The 18,532-nt window shown below is 38.8% G+C and overlaps 1 protein-coding gene across 1 annotated transcript in view; it reads left to right on the top strand.

Annotated features, from left to right (window-relative positions):
• The first annotated feature begins 6,675 nt into the window (after positions 1-6,675).
• Positions 6,676-18,532, top strand: part of MYO3A (myosin IIIA) — a 234,417-nt gene continuing 222,560 nt past the window's right edge. The window contains exon 1 of the mRNA XM_039221773.1: positions 6,676-6,749. The gene's annotated coding sequence lies outside the window, so the exon portion shown is untranslated. The remainder of the gene's footprint in view (positions 6,750-18,532) is intronic.

The raw sequence follows: 18,532 nt of genomic DNA, 5'->3' as shown, positions 1-18,532 counted from the left end.
CACACACACACACACAGAGGGGAGTGGGGACAGAGGATCTGAAGTGAGCCCAATGTGGGGCTCAAACTCACAAACTGTGAGATCATGACCTGGACCGAAGTCAGACGCTCAACCGACTGAGCCACCCAGGCACTCCTGGAATTTATTATCTTGAAGTGATTACTTTAATAAGATTGCAACCTTTGAGAAGTCACTATTTAGTGTGTGCTTCACTTTCCTTATTAGTAAACACAGACACCTACCTTACCGGTATTTCCTTTAAAGAGGAACATCGTGCATGTAAAAGGAGATCATGCACTTGAAAGTTTGCACGTTTAAAAGAGAGTTAGTAAGACCCACAGACCATTTATTATATTTTCTTGCCTGAGAGAATCACCAAATAGGTGTGTTACCATGGCAAGAAACCTTACAAATGGTTTGAGGAATACATTTAATGATTTAACTTATTGTAAAGTTGAGAGCGCAAGGCAGAGGCAAAAATCAGGAAGAAGGTGGAAAACTCTAGGCTGGTGAAGTCTAAATTAAGGCAATGCCAGTGGAATAGAGATACGGCTGCCTTTGAGGACAAACTGAAGCGGGCTGAGGTTCCTGTATAGATACGGCAGGGTGGAGTTCCCCAGCTTCAGAAAGCAGGACTGAGTGCCTTCCTTTCCCTAGCTTTCTCTCCTGGGCTTGACACCTGTTGTGCTGGGCTCACTTACAAGGTGCTGTGAGTTTGCAGGGTGGGGTGTGCTTCCGGCAAGTCTGTCGAGCTCTGTTTTCTCTGAGCCTCTCTGCCCAACATTGGATGGGTGGGATAAACTGGAATGAGAGGTAAGAGGTCTGGGCTTACTCCTCGATTCTTTTTGAAGAGTAATAAAGATGACATTCTTAGAGCCTCAGCTCCTTAGGGCTCATTTCCAATTTGTTAGAAGCGATTCAGAATATGTATGCAATTTACTCCCGTAAACATCTGACAGAGAAGATGAGTGTCTCCTGGATGAAGGTAGAGAATTAACCCACTAAACGAGCTTAAAAGCAGGAAAAAAAAAAGTGACTCAGAAGACAAAAGCAAAGCAAAACCTGCCCTTTCTGGAGCTATAAACAGATATGAACCTATTCTAAAAGAGAGGGACTTTGAACATTGTAAAAAAGCTGTATCTTATGCCTAATAATCATTTCCACTTCAAACTCAATGTGTAAAATTTAGAATTCATTATTTTCCATCCCAAATCCCAACTCTTGCTGTTTCTGGGACCACAGTCCTATAATTTGTTCACACAACTAGAATAGGATTGTGTCAGGGCACCTGGGTGGCCCAGTGGGTCAGGCTTCTGACTTGGGCTCAGGTCATGATCTCACGGTTCATGGGTTCAAGCCTGGTGTCCGACTCTGTGCTGTCAGCTCAGAGCCTGGAGCCTGCTTTGGATTCTGTGTCTCCCTCTCTCTCTGTCACTCCCCCACTCATGCTCTGTCTCTCTCTCTTTCTCAAAAATGAAAAAATGTAGAAGAAGAAGAAGAGGAGGAGGAGGAGGAGGAGGAGGAGGAGGAGGAGGAGGAGGATTGGGTCTATCTGAGGCTTCTTGAGGCCAGACTTCATACTTCATTGTGTTTCCATCCTATATCCTCCCTGATGCCTCCTGTAGATTTTACTGAAGGTTTCATGGGGAGACAGAAGAGGTCTCTTCTCCTCTGCTCCATCCCCTCACCCTCTAGCAAAAGGGAATGAAATGGCCCTTGGGCCTCTCATTCTTTGCCCAGAATCTTTTCTTAACTTTTCACTTCTACTCAGCAAAACAAAGCCCTCAGATGGCTGAATCTAATTCTCCTGGAAACATTTCTGCGACTATTTGTTATTATAAATTAAGTATGTTCTTTGGTGGGGGCAGGGGTGATTGTGTGTGTGTGTGTGTGTGTGTGTGTGTCTCCAAGTATGCTTATCAATTTATTCCTCCACCAAAAATAGATCTCTTGAGGGGAACAGGAGGAAAGGGGAAATAATATTCATTTCTGTCATGACATCCACGGCAAAATTTCTTTTTTTTTAATTTTTTAATTTTTTAAATGTTTTATTTTTATTTCTAGGAGAGAGAGAGTGAGACAGCGTGAGCAGGGGAGGGTCAGAGAGAGAGGGAGTCACAGACTGAAACAGGCTCCAGGCTCTGAGCTGGCAGCCAGCGCAGAGCCCGACGCGGGGCTCGAACCCACGAACCGCGAGATCATGACGTAAGCAAAAGTCGGACGCTTAACCGACTAAGCCACCCAGGGACCCCATCCACGGCAAAATTTCAATCATTCTCAATTCCTTTGCCTCTGTTCAGAATTCATTTACCAACTCTGGCCATCAAATATCCTTAGTAGCCCTCAAAGTCACCTCTTTCTCTCCATGTCCACTATCAGATTGTGGCACTCACTATTGAATAGTCTTTAATAACTCCCATGATCAAATACATCTATACTCTGACTGGGCATGTGGGCCTTTGGCCAAGCTCATTCATTTTATAGCTTTATTTCCCATGCCTCTCCAGCCATATTTAAGCATTTTGGTTTCCTCCAGGTCTCTGTTTGTCTGCATCTGCTGTTCTATCTGTCTGAGAAGACCTTCTTTCTCCTGTCTACCTAGTGAGCTCCTAAAAAGCCTTATGTCTCAAACCAAATACCTCCTCTGAGAAGCCTTCCCTAACTACCACCCTATTCTCCTTGCCTTTACTCAACCTCTCAATCTAGACCCATATAGAATTACCAACTTTCCCCTTCATGCTCCCACAGCCTCTTGTCCATCTGTCTGTTATAGCATTGATCATCTTGATAGAGTGTTCTTTATCCATTAAAGTCTTGGTGCTTTTCTCAACAATTTCATTGCATTTTCTTTTTTTTAGAATTTTAATTTTTTTTTTTATGTTTTATTTATTTCTAGGAGAGAGAGAGAGACAGCGTGAGCAGGGGAGGGTCAGAGAGAGAGGGAGTCACAGACTGAAACAGGCTCCAGGCTCTGAGCTGGCAGTCAGCACAGAGCCCGACGCGGGGCTCGAACCTACGAACCGCGAGATCGTGACCTAAGCGAAAGTCGGACACTTAACCGACTAAGCCACCCAGACGCCCCATCATTGCATTTTCTAAAATATATTAAAGATATAAAACATATTTGATCTATTGCACCTATTTCTTCTAGAGCATTCTTTCCCTTTTCGTGTTTTTGGTTTTTGTTTGTGTTGGTTGATGTTTCTAAGGGGCATGCCACATTCAGTTAAACTTACTAATTGTTCTCCTATATGATTGCTTTTAAATGTAAAATATTAAAAAAGTAAATGTAAAAGACTTTTCCATCCAAATATTTGATAGATATTAATTTTAATTTTTTCTAGACTTCTGGTTTGATTTTTTAAATCTAACTTTTTAATCCTTATGGTATTTCTCTTGTGTATGGTATGACACAACAATCTAATTGCGCATTTGTCTAAAAGTTAGCCAATAGTCCTAAAATCATTTATTGAATAAAATTTTTCTCCTATATGGCTTTTTATGGCTTTATATCACATGTTAACTTCTGTGTCTTTTAGCAAACCATAAAGGAAAATAATTGGTAAAGTTAACTCAAATTTGTTTTGAACTATTTAACCAGTTTCTTTGGAAAAACAACAAGAATAGCGTAGATTGGGGGCGCCTGGGTGGCTCAGCTGGTTAAGCGTCTGACTTCTGCTCAGGTCATGATCTTGCAGTTCATGGGTTCATGGGTTCAAGCCCCACATCGGGCTCTGCTGACAGCTCAGAGACTGGAGCCTGTTTCAGATTCTGTGTCTCCCTCTCTCTCTGACCCTCCCTTGCTCATGCTGTCTCTCTCAGAAATAAATAAAACATTAAAAAAAATCATTTAAAAAAAGAATAGCGCAGATTAAGAAAGTAAAAATCTACCTCGCTATTTATTGGACTAGGATAGCCAGCTGCAAGATGAACAGCCTTCTTCCAAGGGTACACTGCAGCTCTAAAATGTCACTATAGCCATTGTTTTTGAGTAACTACTGCTTTCTTACTCATTGGAAAAACATGTTGGCCTATAATAGTATCAACTATTAGACACTTTAATTTTTGATATTATGTCACTAGGAATGAAACATCCCATTCTTCCTGGGAAGTTCTAACTCACTTTGACACACAGAAATGGCCTTGATTTTACAATTCAGAAACAGAGCTTCAGATAAGACGTTCTTGAATACGGCATTCCACGTTTATCCAAGCAAACAAACCCTGGGTTCATTCTGCAGTCCAAACCTCATGTTGACTCTTTTCTCTCTCAGCCCTGCTCTGCTTTGATTTTATCAAAACTCTGTCTCATGGTTCCTCTGGTGGGAGGTCTCCATTGTTGCAATCAGCCAATAACCTTGACAAGGAGCCCACAGGTTTTTGTCCTTAGTGGTCTTAGGCAGATCGGGTTGCACATATTGTTCTATTCTGGTGTTAGTGCCATACTCTTAATTATTACAGTTTACTAATTTTTTTTCATTGTTATCAAAAGGTCTCAAACTTTTTTGTCTTGAACCCTCTTTTACATTCTTAAAAATCATTTGAGGACACCAGAAAGTTTTTGTCTCTGTATTATATTTATTGATAATTACCACATTAGACATTAAGCTGAGGGGCATCTGGGTGGCTCAGTCGGCTAAGTGTTCGACTCTTGATCAAAGCTCAGGTCTTGATCTCAGGGTCATTAGTTCAAGCCCAGAGTTGGGCTCCATACTGAGAGTGAATCCTATTTAAAAAAAAAAAAAAGAAAAAGAAATTAAGCTGAAAATGTAAAAATATATTTATTTAAAATTTAATTTAAAAACACTAGTAAATTCATTTTTTGTTAACATTTTTAAATAGAAAATAACTGTGGTTTCCAAAACAAAAGAAATTTAGTGGTAGAAATGACATTCTTTTTCATTCTTGCAAATTAATGTCTGGCATGATAGAAGACATTTGCTTCTGCACTAAATCTCTCGCGATAACGCGTCAGATGTAGCCATTAGAAAGCTTCAGTTGTATACTTGTGAAAGAATGGATACCAAAAAAGGAGTGAAAAATAGCCGTAATATCACGAAAGCAATTTTGATTTTTTGAACCCCTTGAACGACCTCATCTGCTTCAAGACCACAGTCTGAGAACCACTAGTCTTAGCCTTTCTAGTTTATGTGGGTTCTCAGGTGAATTCAAGAATATTACTGTCTCTTATTTAGGAGGTAGTAATTATGTATTTAACATCTTGTCTTCTCACTGAAAGGATATCCTATGTCTCCTCAGTTAATAAAATATTTTATAAATAATTTCTCAGTAGTCGCATTTTTCTTTTTCAGGTTTCCTACATTACTCATTTTTCTTCTTCTGTTCTTTTTTTCTCATTCTGGTTATTTTATGTCCTTTGTTTTTATTGCGAATGGGATCCATTTTCCATTGTACCTTAACTGGTAAATGTTGGCCCATTTTATTTTGTTTGTGTCCAGTGGGTTAGTTGTTATGTTAAACGGTATATTTGATATGCTGTTTTTTAAAGAAGTAACTTGAAATTCTGAGTCTGTTTACAAGTTCGTATTGATATAATGCTCTCAATATTCTGGTACCCTCATGTATCAGATGTGATACACGATATTCTGAGAAAAACCCACCGTTCAATTTCTAGATTTCAAAGATATCTTCTGAGGAAGGATCTTGAATATGCTGATTGCCTTTTCGGCATCTGTTCAAATGATCATGTTTTTTTAAGACACATGCATTGATTAGGATTAGATGGACCTCTGACCTCTGTTCTCTTCTAGAATTCTCACTTAGATATCATCGTGAAAGTCAAGCCCATTTAGATTAACAGAATCAAAGGACATTTTGACTGTGCACCTGTTGAAGGGGAGGAAGGCTTAACGATGCACAAAACGTCCTTTGAGGCTGTTCAGGTGAATCTGGTCAGGATGCACCCACCCAGTGAGCCCAGTCAGGACTTCCAGGACCGCGAGGGAAGGCCCGGAAGCAGAGGTTCCAAGCTTTCACGCAGCCTGAGCCCCCAGTTCTCTGAACAGCCAAAGTGAATTGGTATCGGGAGGCAACTTCATGAGTCCCCTTCCCTCTCGGATCTAAAACCGATGCTTATTTTCAGCCCGGAGCCTGCGGGTGGCAAGAGCCCCACGTAGGCTGGGGAAGTTCTCAGGGAGGCTGGGAGGGGACACGGCGCCTTAAAAATGAGGTGAATTTGCTCCAGGACACTGGGGCTGTCCGAGCGGTTCCAGGGACCCGGGGAGTGCCCAGGTGGGCGCTCTGCTCCCCTTCCCCCACGCGCCCGGCACCAGGCCAGGGAGGCGCGCGCCGCGTCCCGGGAAACCCCCGAAGCCGCCCTGCGAGGCGCCGCGGCGCGGACGGCGGGCGCACGGCGAGGACGAAGCACCTTCCCACGCCCCGGGGAGGGGAGGAAGGCGGGGCCCGCTTCCGGCCCAGGTAGGGGTCGGGGCCGCGCGGGTGCTGCTAGGAGCCCTGGGAGGGGGCGGGGCCCGCGCGGCGCGGGGGGCGGGGCCGCTTCCCGGCCACCGGCGGCGTGTGGGGCGCTCCCGGGGCGCGGAGAGCGCGGGGACGCTGCGCCGGCCGGGAGACGCCGAGGGGGAGCGCGAGGGGGCGCGTGGAGGACGTGCGGGGAGCACCCACGGGGAGGACGCGCCTCGCCCCGACGGCCTCCGGGGAGAACTTGCGGCCGCGCTGCGCCGGGTCGGCCCCAGGGAGCGCTTGCTCGGGGATGATTTCTCTAGAAGCAGGTCGGTGGGGCAGGGGTGCTGGCAACTCCGTACGCATCTGGAAAGTTTTCTAACTTTTCTAAACCAGAGCCTGTGATCGCTGTTGAGAAATAGGGGAATCCTCCCAGCAACGATGTCATTTCCCTTGCTCACTGACAGCCCTGTTGTGTTTTCCAGTAGTTTCTATTTGCACCTTGCTAACATTTTCCTAAGAGAAATTTAAAACAAAGTTTTAAGTGATAATTTATTACTACTAGAATGGTAATTGGATGTCAGCCTAGAAATAGCCTTTGTAATGGTGCTAAAATTTAAAAAGAGAGTGAGCGAGCGAGCGAGTTTTGGAAATCCAAAGAATCCTCATGGGTTTCCTTGTTTCTGCTGTTTTCTTGGTGATTGTAGGTGCTCTTAAAGCCTCTTCAATTTTTTTTTAGAATTCACATCCACCCAGTGCCTTTAGATTTGTTTTAGGTCAGTACGAGAAATGAGGTGCTTTGTGCTCCTTGTTAGTTATGTAAAAATGCTAAAACTAAGGGGAAAAATATAGTTCTGCCATTCTACCCAAATGTTTGTTAAGTTCAACTTCTAATTACCTTCCCCAGGTCCTGGATGCTTATCCCTGTAACCCCAGGACTCTGTTGTTGTGTGTCACAGCACAGGATCATAGCTCTAGCCTGGCCGCTTTGTAACTTGTACCTGAGCATTATTATTTTGCGTTACTTTCAGGCTTTTCTAAAGGCAGGTGATCAAGTCAAGTTCTCTCGATTTGCTGGAGCCGAAGTTCCAAGTTTTGACAGATAAATCAGGGTCCGTGTTATTCATGCCATATTGATTTTTATTACATGATAAAAGATAATTGTTTTCAAATGGGAAAATTTAGAGATGTATACGATTTCAGCGATAACTTGTTTTTTATGAATATATTAATGTGATATCTAGCATGTGAAAAATTATTCTCATTTGTCTTAGTCCTTTTTGATTATTATTGGTGAGGAGAAAAAAAGTGCAAAGCAAAAGAATCAGCTTGGTGGTCTTTAATACCAACTTAGCATATCTTATTTTCAGAGAGTTTGGTCGCATCATGAAAGGGGATAGCATTGTCTTGCACACCCTTTTTCAACTGTATCTTTACAGCCTAAATTTTTTGTGTGCATATTTGAAAAATAACTTTTCTCTGTTAAATCCAAAGTATTTGAAGGCCCATTAATTGCTACAAATAGTTGGGCGAATGAGTAAGTATTTGTAAGTGCAAAACTACTTTAAACTATATGAATGTGGGTTATATAAAGTTTTGATGTAAAAATGTATCATTTTTATAATTTCTGCAATGTGTATGCTATAAACTATTCATTTCCAACTTCTTCTTTCTTCTTCATTGTTACAACACAGATCCCTTCATTAGCCTCTCCCCTAGATCTGTAATTTGAAAGATTGTATCAAATAAAACAAACTCCCTTTCCTTGGTAATAGGAAACAAACTCAGTCATCCATTACGGGGTAAATAGAAGGTTTCCACTTTCAAAATAATTCACAGAAGACCCCTTACCACACTGGACACATAGGGAGTCAAGAACCTCAAGTCGGGGAACATTAGTCTTCTGAATTGAAGTCCTCTGTCCTTGAACACCAAATTTCTACCATGACCTTTGACTTGGTCTTTTTCTTGACTCTACAGTTTACCAGCCTTATGACCTTAAAAACTCTCTCTAATCCTCAGAAAATGTGGATTCTTTTCTAAAATTGTGAATTACAGCAATGCTTTTTGGAAATGTTTTTTTGTGAGTATTAAATGACATAATGCATATAAATCTGTAACTATGGTGGGCATCTGACATATAATAAACAGAAAAATGCTAGCCACTGTTACTGTCCACTTTTCCTGAGGTGTGAGGATGATTACACCATGTGGTTAGGTTTATGTCTATTAGCCATTCCTTTGTGACAACACAAAAGCTCATGTAGAAGTTATAAGGTTGATAGCATAAAAACTGAATTTGGTCTTTGGATATGTTTATATTGGGTCAGCTCATCAACTTAACATAATCGAATACTTTAAAACTATTTACCAATATTTTAAAATCAGTAAATTTTACATACATTCCCAGAGCCCTAGCTTTTCCCCAAAAAACAAGAGGGCCCGGCAAGGTGGAGTTTGCAGCTGTTAGCAGCTCAAGCCAGGTGTGGTTGCCCAGTCTGCATGGGGCCCGTACACTCTCTACTTTGCCACAAGGCCTCCAGTCCCTGCTTTTACTTCATCCATACCAGCTTCACTCATGCATTTCATCTCCTTTGCCCCCTGCAGACATTTTAGGTTGTGATTTCTGACTCAGAACATATCCCTTACTGATTTGAGTGGGTAAATTGTGTGGCCAAAACTCTAACCCAACTTTCATCCTTAAGGAGGAGAGTAATCCTGTATCACAGTTTATGAAGCTTTTGCTGATAAAACTCATTTGGTACTCAAATCAACGCTGAGAATTAGTTCAGACATGCATTATCATTCCATTTTATAGCTGTGGACATGGAAGCTTATGGGTTTTTTAGACTAGTGTTCTGATGACTTAAAAGTGTTTCAGGTTATCACTAATGTCATTTCTTTTTTAAGAGAGAGAACAAGTGGGGGAGAGGGTCTGAGGAAGAGAAAAAGAATCTTAAGCAGGCTTCATGGTCAGCACAGAGCCCCATATGGGGCTTGATCCCACGACCTTGGGATCATGACCTGAGCCATAATCAAGAGTCAGACGCTCAACCGATTAAGCCATATAGGCACCCCAGTAATGCCACCTTTACAATATGGAGAAATTTTCTGGGAAATGATGGCCTTTCTTTTGGTTCTCGCATTTATTTTAAGCAAGTACTTTTATCCCCATAATTACAAACAAAGAAAATGAGTAGTAGAAAGAATACATGTATGGAAGTACATAAGTAGACCTTGTTTTCTCTCTCTACAAAACATCTTTAAGCAAATTGAAGGGAACAAAACATTGATTATGGGTCATTCAAAACATACCATACATATAACTAGACAAGGTCTGTTTTAAACCAGACTTTATTTCCTATGTTTTGGAAAGCTGAAAGGGATCTGTGTCCAGTTCTTCTCTTCTGCAGTGAGCCAGACCAGAGATTTCTGTGAGTGTGTTTTAAAGTTTTGTGAGAAAGGAGATGCCTAAGACTTGTTTGGCGATTCATCCTGGTGTCTCTGTGAGGTGGTTTTATATGGCAAACTCACTTTTCTGTCAGCTTCTTTTAACCAGGAAGGCTTTATTACTTTCAGAATCATGCCAGGAGAGTATAGAATAAATTCAAAGCAGGGGTAGTTCATTTGTGGATAGAGTCACCTCATGTGATCCTGGTGGTCTGTGTATGAGGGAAGGTCAAGCCAGCCATGCGGAGGGTTTGAGGAAGCAGCTAGGCAAAGACAGTGGAAGATCCTGTAGCAGAAAAGAGTTTAGTGTTCTCAGACCTGTCAGAAGCCAGAGGAGGTGGAAGACAACAGAGAGTGGCGAAGAAGAACTTAGGGTGAGTTCAGGGGAGTCGGAAAAAGCCAGATCATTCAGGGTCTAGAGAACATAGAATGTGGATGTTGAAGGATTTTTAGCAGGAAGATAATGTGATCCGGTTTCTGTGCTGAAATCATTCTGGCTGTTGTGTGAAGAGAAACGACCTACTTAGCTGACCTGTTGAGTGTCCAGTATATCTCATCCTTTGTAGGCAGGAGCTCCTTTTGAACCTAACTTAAACTTTATGTGATGGCAGTTGAAACAGCTTGGCAGAAGTGGGTGCACAAAGGGAAGAATTGCCCAAAAATGTTTTGCAAAAATACGTGATGAATATTTTTTAATGAATCAAGGTATTAAGATATCGCTTGGTTTTGAGTAAAGCCGTCTACTGTTTTTTTATATATGGTATTTTGAGGTTCTAGTGTTTAATGGAAGTATTTAACAGGTATATTTATCTTAAAAGCCTAAAGTTATTATTTCTAACAGTCTCTGTTAACCATATGAGGAATTTAGGGACATTTAAATCCTATTACTGCACTTTTGATTATTATTCATTGTTGTCTGTTATTGTGTCTTGCAGTCATTGCTGGTTTATTTTATTTATTTTTTAATGCTTATTTATTTTTAAGAGAAAGAGAGACAGAGTGCAAGTTGGGAAGGGGCAGAGAGAGAGAGGGAGACACAGTGTCTGAAGCAGGTTCCAGGCTCTGAGCTGTCAGCACAGCTCAACCCCACACGTGGGGCTCAAACCCACGAACAGTGAGATCATGAGCCGAGCGGAAGTCCAGCACTTAACCGACTATGTGCTGGTTTAGATTTACACACATGCATAACAATTTCTTTGTCATTTTTGGTAATTTAGACTTTTCCTGTGGATCATTATCCTTCTTGAAAAGTATCCTATAAGCATGCTTTTTCTCAGGGGTCATAGTTGTTAAACCCCAGTGTTTTTGGTGGAAAATAGCTTTTTCTTGCCTTTGATATCAAAAGATATTTTTATGGGTACTTTGGTTTCTTTTAGATTAATAGTTATTTTCTTTCATTTGATTATATATATATTTTTAATATATCATACTATTGTTTTCCATTGAAATATCAGCAGTTATTCCAATTGTTTTCTTCTACATGTAATGTATCTTTTCTATTTGGTTTTAGGAACTTCTCTTTGTCTTTGGTGTTCCATGGTTTTATTGTGATATGTATCTAACTGTGGATTTCTTTTTATCTACCCTACTTGAGCTTCCTAAATTTGAGTATTCATACCTTTCACCTCTTTAGGAAAACTCTCAGCCATTACCTGTTGCCTTTTCTCCATTCTGTCTATGCTTTCCTTCTAAAATGGACTGGATGTGTGTTAGAATCAGTCAAGAAACCGGTTAATACCATGTAGGTCAACAGAGAATTTAGGATGGTACTATGGTCTGAATGTTTGTGTCCTCCCCAAATTCCTCTGTGGAGGGTGATGGTGTTGGGAAGGTGGGACCCTTGGAGGTGATTAGGTCATGAAGGAAGAGCCTCACAAATGGGATTAGTGTCCTTATAAAGGAGACCCCAGAGAGCTAGCTCATCTGTCCCACCATGTAAGGTTACTGTAAACCAATGGTTGTCCAAACAGTGGGCCCTCACAAGACAGAGGACCCACCTGCACCATGATCTTGGACTTCCTGGCCTCTAGAACTGGTAAAAATAAATGTTTGTTATTTATAAGCCACCAGTTTATAGTATTTTTGTCATATCAGCCTGAACAGACTGACATATGAAGAATTAGTTACAAATGTTTTAGGATATTGAATGCCAAATGGGATAGTGAGGCAGTCTGTGCTTAGCAAGAGCAAAAAGCCTCTTATGGCTGCTTGGGCTGTAGGGTTGCAATAAGGAGACAGCCTTACCAGAACCCAGAAGCTGAGGCCAATTTAGAACTATGGTAGGTTCTGCCCTACAGGAAAAGGGCCGAGGGAGAGACATAGCCACTGATGGAGACAGCATAAAATCCAGGAAAGCAGAGGAGAAATATCCTGGTATCTCCTTTCCTCCTATGATCCAGTTTCTTGCCTGAGACTCTCATGGATCTCAGGAACAAAATCTAGAGGAGGAAGAAGCCAACAGAACAGGGAGTGTAGAAAACACAGTTTTGAGATATCAGCTCCCCAGACTCAGAACATGAAAGGTTATGCATAGATCTGAGAGCAAGTAGACCATTCCATTCTCCTTTCCGTGTCTTTCACTTTGGCTTTCATGGTTTGTTTGTTTGTTTGTTTGTTTTTACTTTGTTTCCATGTACTGCATCCTGAGTAATATTTTATTGTGGCAAAATGTGCATTACATACAATTTATCCTTTCAATCATTTTAAAATGTGCAGTTCAATGACATTAAGTACATTTACATTGTTGTACTATTATCACCACCATCTTTCTCCAGAACTTTTTTTCTTTCTAAACTAAAACTCTACCCATTAAACAATAATTTCCATTCATTCCCTTTCCCCCAAGTCCCTAGCAACCAAGAATTTGACTATTCTAGGGACTATATATATATTATATATTTATAAATATATATTTAATATATTTATAATTATATTATAAATATTATAAATATTTATGTAAATATTTATATATTAAATATATACAATATAATTTATATATAAATATATAATATATAAATATACATTATAAGTATTATATTATAATAATATAAAAATATATTTATAAATATATATAAATGGAATCATGCAATATTTGCCCTTTTGTGGCTGCCTTTTTTCATTAAGCATAATGTGTCCTAGGCTAATCCATATTATAGCATGTGTCAGAATTTCCTTGCCTTCTAAGGCTGAATAATATTTTATTGTATGTATATACAACATTTTATTAATGTATGTCATTCACTGTTGGACATGTCGGTTGCTCCCACCTTTTAGGTATTATAACACTGCTATGAATATGGATAGATATATATATATCTTTTTGAGAACTTGCTTTCAATTCCTTTGAATATATACCCAGAGGTAGAATTGTTGGTAATTCTGTGTTTTGAGGGGGAACCACTATGCATTTCCCACAGCAGCCACACTATTTTACATTCCCACCAGCAATGCACAAGAATTCCAATTGACCCCAACCTCAAAATGCTTGTTTTCTGTGTTCCTCATAATAGTCATCCTAATGGGTGTGAAGTGGTATCTCATTATAGTTTTGATTTGCTTTTTCCCAAGGATTCGTGGTGATGAGCATCACTTCAAGTGCTTATTGCCTTTTGTATATCTTTTTCTGACAAAGGTCTATTTCAGTCTTTTGCGCATGTTTTAAATTGGATTACTTTGTTGTTGTGTTGTAGGGGTTCTTTGTATACTCTGGTTAACCCTTTATAAAATACATGACTTACAAATGTTTTCTCCTAGCCTTCAGGTTGTCTTTCCACTCTGTTGATAGTGTCCTTTGATATACAAGAGTTTTTAATTTTTATTAAATCCAATTGATCTGTTTCTTCTGTTGCCTGTGTTTTGGTGTCATATCCAAGAAATCATTGCCAAATCCACTGTCATGAAGCTTTTCTCCTATGTTTTCTTCTAAGTTCAATAGTGTTAGCTCATATGTTTAGGTCTTTGATACATTTTGGGTTAATTTTTGTATGTGATATAACATAAGGATTCAGCTTCATTCTTTTGCATATTGTTATCCAGTTTTCTCAGCACTGTTTGTTGAAAAGACTATTCTTTCCCTATTGAATGGTCTTGGCAGTCTTGTTGAAAACATTTGACCACATCTGTTTTATTTCTGGGCCGTCTAATTTAGTCTGTTGTACTGTATGTCTATCTTTTTGCCAATATCACACTGCTTTGATTACTGTAGCTTTGAAATATGTTTTGAAACCAGGAAGTATAAGACCTCCAACTTTTTAAAAATAATTTTTAAAAGTTTACATCCAAGTTAGTTAGCATATAGTGCAACAATGATTTCAAAAGTAGATTCCTTAATGCCTCTTACCCATTTAGCCCATCCCCCCCAACCCCTCTAGTAACCCTCTGTTTGTTCTCCATAATTAAGAGTAAGACCTCCAACTTTATCCTTCTTTTTAGGATTATTTGGGTTATTTGAGGTTCTTTTAGATTCCATATGTATTTTAGGATGGAGTTTTTTTTCTTTTTGGGATTTTGATAGGTAATGCAGCTGTAGATTATTTTGGTAGTACTGACATCTTAATATCAAGTTTTGAACTTGATATTAACAAGTCTTGAACTTGATATTAACATACTATATGAACACAGGATGTTTTTACATTTCTTTGTGTCTTGTTTAATTTCGTTTAGCAATGTTTTTTTTTTTTTTTTAATTTTTTTTTTATTTTTTTTTTTATTTCTAGGAGACAGAGAGAGAGAGACAGCGTGAGCAGGGGAGGGTCAGAGAGAGAGGGAGACACAGACTCTGAAACAGGCTCCAGGCTCTGAGCTGGCAGTCAGCACAGAACCCGACGCGAGGCTCGAACCCACGAACCGCGAGATCATGACCTAAGCGAAAGTCGAACGCTTAACCGACTAAGCCACCCAGGCGCCCCACGTTTAGCAATGTTTTATAGTTTTCACTGTACAGGTCTCTTGCCTTCCTGGTTAAACTTATCCCTAAGTTTTATTCTTTTTGATGCTATTGTAAATAGAATTGTTTTAATTTCCTTCTTAGATTCATTGTTAGTGTATAGAAATGGAACTGATTTTTGATGTTGATTGTGCATCCCACAACTTTTCTGAATCTATTGATTAGTTCATCAGTTTGTTTTATGGCTTCTTTAGGGTTTTCTACATATAAGATCAAGTCATCTGTGAATAGAGATACTTGTATTCTTCTCCACCAATTGTGATGTCTTTTATTTCTTTCCTTTTTTTTTTTTTTGACTGCTTGCTCTGGCTCGGACTTTCAGTACTATGTTGAATAGAAATGGCAAAAGTAGGCCTCCTTGCCTGCTCTTATTCTTAGAGGAAAGGCATTTAGTCTTTCACCAATGAATGTGATGTTAGCTCTGGGTTTTTCATATTTGACCTTTCATATGTCCAGGTAGTTTCCTTCTATTCTTAGTTTGAGGAGTTTTTGTTGTTGTTGTTGTTGTTGTTTGTTTTTATCTTGAACAGGCATTAAATTCATTAAATGCATTTCTGCATCAATTTAAATGATTTTTTTATTCCTCATTTTGTTAATGCCATGTATTACATTGATTGATTTTCATATATTGAACCTTTCTTGCATTCTAGGAATAAATCCACTTGGTCATTGTATATGACCATTTCAATACGCTATTGAGACCCTTTGAATATGTTGTTGAATTCAGGGTGGTGGTATTTTATGTGAAGATTTTTGTATCAGTGTTTATTGGGATATTGGTCTGCAGTTTTTTTTATAGTGTCTTTATCTGGCTTTTGTGTCAGGGTAATGCTAACCTCATAGAACGAATTAGGCACTGTTCACACTTCTTAAATTGTTTGGAAGAGTTTAAGGATTCTTATTTCTTACTTGTTAAGAATTTAAGTTGTTCATTTTTGTTTAAGGTGTTAATTTTCTTTAATGTTTGATATAATTCACCAGTGAAGCTATCTGGCCTTGGGCTTCTTTTGTTGGTGTTGAGAGGTTTTTGATTACTGACTCAGTTTCCTTACTAGTTATGGACCTATTCAGATTTTTAATTTTTTCATGGTTCAGTGTTGGTAGGTTGTTTCTAGGAATTTGTCCATTTTATCTAGTGTACCTATTGTGTGGGTATATAATTGTTCCTAGTTTAATTCCTTCTATTTTTATGAAATCAGTAGTAGTGCTCCCTCTTTCATTTCTGGTTTTAGTTATTCGTGTCTTCTCCATTTTTTTTTTTCTATGTCAGTCTAACTAAAGGTTTGTCATTTTGTTTATCTCTGTGAAGAACAAACTCTTGGTTTTGTTGATTTTCTCTGTTGTTTTTGATTTCTATTTTGTTTATTGCTGCTCCAATACTTACTATTTTCTTTTATTACTGTTATGCTTAATTTGTTCCTCTTCCTCTAATTCTAGTTTTAGTGTATACAACTAGGATTTGAGATTTTTCTTCTTTTTTAACATAAAAGTTTTATAGCTATAAATTTGCTTCTTACCTCTGCTTTAACTGCACCCCTTAAGTCTTGCTATGTTCTATTTTTATATGCTTCAAGATATTTTCTAATTTTCCTTGAAATTTCTTGTCAGATTCATTTGTTGTTTAATAGTGTGTTGTTTAACTTCCACATATATGTGGATTTTCCAATTTTTCTTTTGCAATTGATTTCTAGTTTCATTATGTTCTTTTTAAAAAAATTTTAATGTTTATTTATTTTTGAGAAAGAGAGACAGAGTATGAGGGATCAGGAGGGGCAGAGAAAGAGAAGGAGACACAGAATCTGAAGCAGGCTCCAGGCTCCATGCTGTCAGCACAGAGCCCTACACAGGGCTCAAACTCACAAACTGTGAGATCGTGACTTGAGTTGAAGTCAGACGCTTAACCAACTGAACCACCCAGGCGCCCCTCATTATGTTCTGATTGAAAAAGATACTTTGTTTTTAGTCTTTTGAATTTTATTAAAACTTGTTTTGTGGCCTAACATATGGTTTATCTTGAAGAATGTTCCATGTATGCTTGAGAAAAATGTGTATTCTGCTGTTGTTAGATGGAGCATTCTGTATGTGTCTATTGGATCCAATTGGGCTATAGTGTTGTTCAAGTCCTATATTTCCTTATTGATCTCTGTCTCATTGTTTTATCCATTACTGAAGGCAGGGTATCCTGCTGTTATTTTAGAGTTGTTTATTTCTCCCTTCAATTATGTCAGTGTTTGTTTCATATATTTTGGAGCGCTGATGTTTTGTGCATATATATTTATAGTTGTTGTATCTTCTTAGTGAGTTCATCCTTTTATCATTATAGCATCCTTCATTTCAACCTGAAGGACTCCTTTTAGCAGTTCTTGTAAGACAGATCTAGTAATAATGAACTCCCTCAGCTTTTGTTTATTTGGGGAAGTGTTAATTTCTCCTTCATTTTTGAAGGACAGTTTTGTTGATATAAAATTCTCAGTTGACAAGTTTTTCTTTCAGCACATTAACTATATCATCCCACTGCCTTCTGACTTACAAGGTTTCTGCTGGGAAATCTTATTGAGGGTCCTTTATAAATGATGAGTTGCTTTTCACTTACTGCTTTTAAGATTCCTTGTCTTTGTCTTTTGACTCCTTCATTATGTCTTAATGTGGGTTTCTTTGGATTTATCCTTACAGTTTGTTGGGCATATTGGATTTGTAGACCCTTCTACATGGATTTGTACATCTCTGTATTTCCTTATGAAATATATGAGTTTTCAGACATTATTTCTTCAAACAATTTTTTGCCTCATTCTCTTTCTTCTAGGACTCATAATACTAATGTTGGTCTTCTTGGTGGTGTGTCATAAGCCCATAGGCTCTGTTCATTTTTTTCTTTTCTTTTCTTCTTCTCATTATTATTATTATTATTATTATTATTATTTTAAAGAGGAGGTGCAGAAGAAGAGAGAGAGTGAGAATCTTAACCAGGCTCTACAGTTGGCATGGAGCCCAATGTGGGGCCCAAACTCATGACTAGAATCATGACCTGAGCCGAAATCAAGAGTTGAACACTCAACAGACTCAGCCACCCAGGCGCCCCTGTTCATTTTTCTTTTTCAGAATTGATAATTTCCAGTGACTTGTTTTCATTTCATATGCTGATTTTCTGCTGCCTGCTCAAGTCTGCTATTCAACCCCTCTAGGGAATTTTTCAATTCAATTATTTTATTTTTCATATCCAGAATTTCTGTTTGGTTCTTTTTAAAATGTAATTTGTATCTCTTTGTAGGTACTTCCTCAATCTCTGTTTTCTGAAAAAAAATTGCACAGGATGACTTTCTTCCTTTGCTTCTTTGTTTATTTCTTTCATAAATATTTGATAGAATTCATTGGTAAAATCACCTGAAAATTTTCTAGTTACTGTGTTCTATTCATTTCTATCCAGTGTTCAACAAATACTTACAAAGTACATCCTTTGTGCCAGAGTCATGGTTTTAGAGTCTTTGGGATATATCAGTGAACAACCTGGATAAAATTTCAGAGCTCATGGGCTTACATTCTAGTAGTATAGAAAAGCAATAAATAAAACATAATAAATAGGAAATGTAGTGTGAAAGGAGGTAACAAGTGTTATGAAAATAGAGCAGAGAAAGGGGGACCAGGAATTTGGTGATAGGATGGAGTAGAGAAAGGCACGTTTGCATTTTGAACAGGATGGTTAGGGTAAGACTTATTGAG

This window comes from Hyaena hyaena, unplaced genomic scaffold (genome assembly GCF_003009895.1).
Source record: "Hyaena hyaena isolate Hyena2069 unplaced genomic scaffold, ASM300989v1 scaffold_1011, whole genome shotgun sequence".
In the NCBI taxonomy this organism is placed as follows: Eukaryota; Metazoa; Chordata; class Mammalia; order Carnivora; family Hyaenidae; genus Hyaena; species Hyaena hyaena.
The sequence above is the reverse complement of the archived record's forward strand: the minus strand, read 5'-3'. Positions and strand labels throughout refer to the sequence as shown.